The following is an 8,336-nucleotide window of genomic DNA, read 5'->3' as shown; positions in this document are numbered from 1 at the left end:
TCTGAAATTTGCGTCAACCTTCTATCATGACGCATGACCTCGTAAAACCGCGACAAATTGGTTTAGGGTTTGTTGGCGGTTGAAGCGCGGCTGCCGAGCCATTCCATTCGCAAAAAAAGGATAATTATTTACAGAAGTAGCATTTATTGAAAAAAAGAACAAAAACTATCTATCTATCTATCCCACTTCTCCTTTTGTCTCTCTATCTATGTATATATCTCCCTTCTCTCTTTCTATCTATCCCCCTTCTCTGTCTCTCTCTCTCTCTTTCTCTTTCTTTCCCTCTCAATATATATATATATATCTCTCTCTCTATATCTCTCTCTCTCTCTTTCTCACTCTCTCTCTTTCTCTCTCTCTCTCTCTCTCTCTCTCTCTCTCTCTCTCTCTCTCTCTCTCTCTCTCTCTCTCTCTCTCTCTCTCTCTCTCTCTCTCTCTCTCTCTCTCTCTCTATCTATCTATCTATCTATCTATCTAACTATCTATCTATCTATCAAGTGTTTACCTAACAGTAAGAAGTATTTTAATCCCATGTATGCCCAACTAGCCGTTCCAGAAATCTTAATTTCCCAAGAATAACAGTTGAATTCTTTCCTGTTAATATTATGTTATAATACACAGGGAACTAAAGGGATAAGACAATGGTCGATAAATTCTAAACATCCCCAATGATTAAGCAATAAATTATCCCTTCTGTAGATGACAATTAGAGGTTGAAATGTTGGACACTCAAATTGAATTCCCCAAAGTTGTTAAGCCAACGAATAAGTGAATGTTATTATAAAACTTTTGGGACTAGTGTAATAAACAGCCCAATATCCCCTCCCTCCCTGTAGATTACAGCATACTTAAGCGTGTTTTTTTTCAATGGGATAAAGGAAAAGTAAAGTGAAGATTTTAATGTAAAACTTAGGAACTAAAGGGATAAGACAATGGCCGATAAATGTTGAAATACAAAATTAACCCTTCTGAAGATTGAATTAGTGGTTGAAAGGTTTGAACACTATTCTCAATAAACCAACCAATCAGAATCGTGTAAAAGTCCCCATAGTAGTTTAGCCAACGAATAAGAAAATGTTGAACACAGTAATAGTGTCTGACTGATTATGACGTAACAAAAAAAAATTAGCCAATGAGAGGCCACTATAAATTTTACCATTGGTCAATAACGGCCTCTCATTGGCTAATTTTTTTTGTTACGTCATAATAAGTCAGACACTATTACTGTGTTCGAAAACATTATTAAAACACTTTGGGAACATCTCTCTTTTTAATATTCATAGAGAACTGGATACAATACAATGCTAGACATAATTTTTCAGTATGGTTGAGAACCAGTTCTAATCCATCAGATATTAATCTGTTTTGAAGCAATACAAGAAAAACAGCTCAAAACTCAATATTTCAAGATATAACAGACTTTTTTTTTGATTTTTCATAATTTATTAAAAAGTATTTGAAATGTGTAAATAGTGTAAAAATGTTGGATTTTTAAAAGCACTAAAAACAGTTCCTTTATTCCTGTTATTTGCTAAAGGTCTTCATATACACACACACACACACACACACATACACACACACACACACACACACACACACATATATTTGAATGGATATAGAATATATGGATATAGTCTGAGGTTCTTACATCATACCCAGAGAGAGAGGGGACAATGAGCTGTTTATTACACTAGTCCCCAAAATTGTATAATAACGTTTTCTTATTCGTTCACTTAGATTATACTTTGGGGACTTTTATTGTTCGTTCATCAAGTTGAGCGTTTAAACGTTTCAACCATTAATTTTTATCTACAGAAGGGATAATTTTGTCTATTAACATTGGGTTTGTAGATAAATTTATTGTCTTATCCCTTTAGATCCCTTACCCCATCCCCTCCCCTTGCCCTGGTTAATCGTATTGACCAATATCTAGGTACTATATTAGCAGCCCAAAGGGGTAGTTTCACGAAATGCATCTGAACTTAATTTAGTGAACCGCATATTTTTTCCTGGTTAATTGGTTGAACTGCATTTATATGGCATGTAATTGAAAGAATTTCAATTTTCTAACATGTAGTTTTTAAAATATCAAGGCTTGAAAATCGTCTTTTTAAATTGCATATATCACAAAAAGACGATTTTCAAGTCTTGATATTTTAAAAACTACGTGGTAGAAAATTGAAATTCTTTCAAATATATGCCATATACATATAATTTAACTCAACGCTAGCAAAAAATATGCGGTTCACTAAATTAAGTTCAAATGCATTTTGTGAAACTACCCCTTTATGGCAACATTACCCTGTAACAATATCCACGTATATTCTATATCCATCTATGTATATATGTTTAATAAGCTATATTATATTCTTACACCTGTTTATATAATCAGAGATCTAAAGGGATAAGACAATGGCCTATAATTTGATGTACATCCCCAATGATTATACACAAAATTATCCTTTCTTTATATTATAATTAGTGGTTGAAACGTTTGGTCACTCAACTTAATGAAAATAACCAATAAAGATTTAATAAAAGTTCCTAAAGTTGTTAAACTAACAATAAAAAAAATGTTATTATAAATTTGTGGGGACAAGTGTAATAAACCCTTTCCTCCATGTTTATATAATAGTATAACAAGGTCCTTTACCTTGTACTTATTAAAGGACTCCCCCCCCCCCAAAAAAAAAACCCTTAAATTGTTATGCTATTTTTATTAAAAGGCATCTAGTTTTCCACGTCCGTTCGTCTAAAAAAGTTAGCAACAAACTTCAAAATTACAAGAAACTGGTTTAATTGTTGTGATTTTTCATTTAAATATTCGTAGAAAATTGTTTAAAATACGAGCCTATTTATACATGATTTTCCAGTATGGCTAAGTATGGTTCTAATCAAGCGGATGATTTCGAAGCCATACTGGAATAGTTATTTCTCGCATCGTTTTATAAACAGCTTTCCGCGGATATAGAATGTACAATTCGGCACCTCGGGGCTAAAAAAAATGGTTTTAATTTTATGATTATACATTTTTATATTCGTAGAAAACTAGATATAATACGATGCTAGACATAGTTTTTTTCGTATGGATGAGAACCGGTTCTTACCCACCGGATTCGAATGAATACGAGAAATATATATTTATACTTTATTACATTAATTTTTGTAATATAACAAAAAGCAAGTGATCTAAAGGGATAAGACAATGGCCGAAAAGTTTATATACAACATCCCAAATGATAATACACAAAATTAAACCTCTGTAGATTTTAATTATTGATTGAAACGATTGGACACTTAATGAACAAACCAATAAAAAATTCAATAAAAGTTCCCAAAATTATCAAGCTAAAGAATAAGATATGTTAATATAAAACTTTGGGGACTAGTGTAATAACAAACATATAAACATACTATCAGTGTTAGGAGCAAAGTTACTCATTTTTTAAACTTTATGTTTGTCTGTACGAATGGTTATATTGACAGGGGAAAATTTGTCGTCAATTTAGCTTGTTAATATGGACCTCATTTATTGGTCAGTCCGTTCATCCAGTAGGAGAAGAGGGGATGGGATAAAAAGGGTGGATTGGGGGTATCGTTGTTTTAGCCAGCTGTTAGCATTACTTTATTAGAGCAAATGAAAATCTAGTGCATCATCCAAGTAATATGTCTGAATTTATTAAACACTAGCGCCTACGCCCCTAGAGGCCTCTAGGAGCAATTAAGGTAAATTTTAATTTTAGTTTTAAAAAGAAAAGTAAAAAAGTTTTGCTTCGTAATTTCTCTGGGGAGGGTGGTGGTACTCTCACAAATAGTTTATAAACCTTTTATTATCATATAAAAACTTTATTTTACAAGAGAACTATATATGTTCAGCGGTTAGCGAAATCCTTCGCTAGAGACAAAAAAAAAGCTTACTACTTTATACAATAGGATAATGAATGACCTTTACAGAGAAGTTTATTAAATGTTTGTAAAGGTTTTAATCTTTTTTTTTGTAGAACATATTATATGAACAAAAAGTTACACTTAAGATTTTAAAATACTGATATTCGTGGATTTTTTGGCTTGTTTTTGCCGCGCTAATTATGAACATAAATGTTTTCGGTATACGTAATATCAGGTATCGAAAGGGATAAGACAATGGACGATAAATTGATATATATCCCCAATAATTATTAATTTCACGTTCTCTAAAATTAGTGGTTGAAATATTTGTTCACTAAAGTTAAAGAATCAGACAATCAAAATTCACTGTAGTCCCCATAGTTGTTAAGCCAAAGAATTAAAAAACTTTGGGGACTAGTGTAATAAACAGCCCATTGTCCCCTCTCTCTCTCTTTCTGACGTAAAATAAACAACACAGCTTTCAGCAAACAATGTTTTTTATTTTTTGTAATACTAGCTTTTTTATGTTTTTTTCCACAAACATATTTTATTAAAAAGATTTTATTAGGGAAGTTTTTGTATAGTTAATAGTGTCTGTCTGTCCATCCGTCCGTCTGTCGTGTCGTACGTACGCCATTGTTTCTAAGTGTTTAGACACTACCACCATGGCTATCAAGCTACACGTTCAAGTAGATAGATAGATAGATAGATAGATAGATAGATAGATAGATAGATAGATAGATAGATAGATAGATAGATAGATAGATAGATAGATAGATAGATAGATAGATAGGTAGATAGATAGATAGATAGATAGATAGATAGATAGATAGATAGATAGATAGATAGATAGATAGATAGATAGATAGGTAGATAGATAGATAGATAGATAGATAGATAGATAGATAGATAGATAGATAGATAGATAGATAGATAGATAGATAGATAGATAGATAGATAGATAGATAGATAGATAGATAGATAGATAGATAGATAGATAGATAGATAGATAGATAGATAGATAGATAGATAGATAGATAGATAGATAGATAGATAGATAGATAGATAGATAGATAGATAGATAGATAGATAGATAGATAGATAGATGGATAGATAGATAGATAGATAGATAGATAGATAGATAGATAGATAGATAGATAGATAGATAGATAGATAGATAGATAAATAGATAGATAGATAGATAGATAGATAGATAGATAGATAGATAGATAGATATATAGAAAGATAGATAGATAGATAGATAGATAGATAGATAGATAGATAGATAGATAGATAGATAGATAGATAGATAGATAGATAGATAGATAGATAGATAGATAGATAGATAGATAGATAGATAGATAGATAGATAGATAGATAGATAGATAGATAGATAGATAGATAGATAGATAGATAGATAGATAGATAGATAGATAGATAGATAGATAGATAGATAGATAGATAGATAGATAGATAGATAGATAGATAGATAGATAGATAGATAGATAGATAGATAGATAGATAGATAGATAGATAGATAGATAGATAGATAGATAGATAGATAGATAGATAGATAGATAGATGGATAGATAGATAGATAGATAGATAGATAGATAGATAGAAAGATAAATAGATAGATAGATAGATAGATAGATAGATAGATAGATAGATAGATAGATAGATAGATAGATAGATAGATAGATAGATAGATAGATAGATAGATAGATAGATAGATAGATAGATAGATAGATAGATAGATAGATAGATAGATAGATAGATAGATAGATAGATAGATAGATAGATAGATAGATAGATAGATAGATAGATAGATAGATAGATAGATAGATAGATAGATAGATAGATAGATAGATAGATAGATGGATAGATAGATAGATAGATAGATAGATAGATAGATAGAAAGATAAATAGATAGATAGATAGATAGATAGATAGATAGATAGATAGATAGATAGATAGATAGATAGATATACAGATGTTCAATATTTTTCTGACAAAAACAAATAAATTAGATCTATTATATTTATTACTTACCCCAGGGATCTAAAGGGATAAGACAATGGCCGATTAATTGATGTACACCCCAAATAACGATACTTAAAATTACACCTTCTGTAGATTAAATTTAGTGGTTGAAACATTCGAACACTCAACTTAATTTACCAACCAATCAAAATTTACGTTATTAAGTCAGCGAATAAGAAAGCGTTATTATAAAACTTTGGGGACTAGTGTATTAAACAGCCCATTTACCCCTTTCTATCTATATTTATCCACTGCTAAAAAACATTTCTAGTATGGCTTAGAAACCGATTAATATCCGATGGATTACAACCGGTTCTCAGCCTTAGTAAAAAATCATGTATAGCATCGTATTACTGACAATTTTCCACTGATATTAAAATAAAAATCAATATCAAATATTAGAACGGGATTCCAGTCCATAGGCGCTATTTAATCTTTGATTGGTATTTTCATTAATTTTAATGTGCGAATGCTTCAACCACTACAAAAGCGATATATTTATTGGGGATGTACATTAATTTATCAGCCATTGTCTTATCCCTTTAGATATTTGACCTGAGGTGGATTCTTAAAAAAAAATGGCCCCACTAATCGCTTAGTGGGGCAAAATTGTTTTCATGAAAAATCCACCAAAATCACATTTAAAATCTACAAAAATTAAACAAAATCATAGAAGGGTTATTAACATAAGATTTAATTAAATTTTTGTATTTTTTTATGTGATTTTGGAGGATTTTTTACAAAAACAATTTTGCCCCACTAAGCGATAGGTGGGGCAAATTTTTTTTAAGAATCCACCTCTGGATTGCTGATTTTTTTTCTCTGAAAATAGAATTATGAAATATTGCTTATATTGCTAAACTAAAATAGAGAAAAACAAGGATGACAACATCCATAAAAGCTCTGAAACGTAAGGACAAACGAACATTAACACTTGTAAAGTGTCAGAACTGAATAATGAGAATATAAATATATAATAGTTGAACGAAAAAAAATTGTAAGTAAATAAGTTAAAAAACTGCTTAGATAGAGGATATTGTTTAAGGACATACTTACATTTTTAAGACTTGATTATAGAGATGCTTTGCTTATAGCAATGTACTCTGTTGGCCTAGGAATCAGTTTTCCGAAAATCAGACCAATCGGAATTTTTTTATATACAAATTTGTTGTTAAAAAAAGTTAATAAGCAACATGTTTAAAATGGACGTGCGGACTTTCTGGTAACGATTATAGAGTTGCTTGGCTTTCTAACTCGTACCTAACTTCTATTGGAATCACCAAAGTTTGAAATCAATAGGTCAATTATAACATACCTAATTCAACGAAAATAGCTATCCGTCACGGACAAACGTACGGACCTACCCTAATTATAGAAAAGCTTCGCTTGTAACAAGAATGAAAAGATCCATAAATAGCAAAGCATAACAATCCAGACGTACAAACGAACATTGACATATACCGAGTACGAGTCTGTGTGTACCGAAGGATCTCGCTAACTGCTGGTGTGTCAGAGCTGATGATACACAAAATTACGCCGATTAGTGGTTGAAATGTTTTGACGCTCAACTTAATGAACAAACCATTCAAGTCCCCAAAAGTTGTTAAGCTAACGAATTTGAAAACGTTATCATAAAACTTTGGGGACTATTGTCATAAACAACCCAATGTCCCCTCCCTCCCAGGTTTTATTTATTATAAGGAAATTAAAGCTACTGGGAACCAGGACGGGAGGGGAGGGAACATTGAAGTATAAAATATTCTAACACTCAAAGTTTTATTCTTCACACGTTGGCCTAATAATATTGTTCATAATAATTAAGGATGGACAAAAATTAATGTACAAACAGAGAATTATATAAATCATATCAATTTATTTATTTACTAGCGGCTACGCCCCCTATAGGTCTCTAAGGCAGGGATCTAAAGGGATAAGACAATGGCCGATAGGTTGATGTACATCCCCAATGTTAATACATAAAGTTACCCCTTTTGCAGATTACACTTAATAAAACAAGCAATCATTAAATGTCCCATAAAGCCATCAATTAAAAAACCGTTATTATAAATATTTTTGGACTAGTGTAATAAACAGCCAATTGCTTATAACATTATGCCTTAGTGTCATAGGAATTATAATGATGGTATTTATAGAGATACTACGCTTCCTAAATTGTATCCAATTAAACTTTGGGTACCAGTATAATTTACCGTCCATTGGCCCCTCCCACCCTGTATATTTTTCCTAATGGGGGTAGAAATAAAGATTAAGAATGATTTAGCCCCCATTGCCCCCCCCCCCCCCAATTTACATAATTAGCATATATATTAGTTATTACAATTAAACATAAGTAATTAGTGAGGGGGGGGGGGGTAGGAGGGAGGGGACATTGGGATGTTTATTAT

Source organism: Acartia tonsa, chromosome 15 (genome assembly GCF_053477335.1).
Source record: "Acartia tonsa isolate MP-2025a chromosome 15, ASM5347733v1, whole genome shotgun sequence".
Classification (NCBI taxonomy): domain Eukaryota; kingdom Metazoa; phylum Arthropoda; class Copepoda; order Calanoida; family Acartiidae; genus Acartia; species Acartia tonsa.
Note: the sequence above shows the minus strand (reverse complement) of the source record.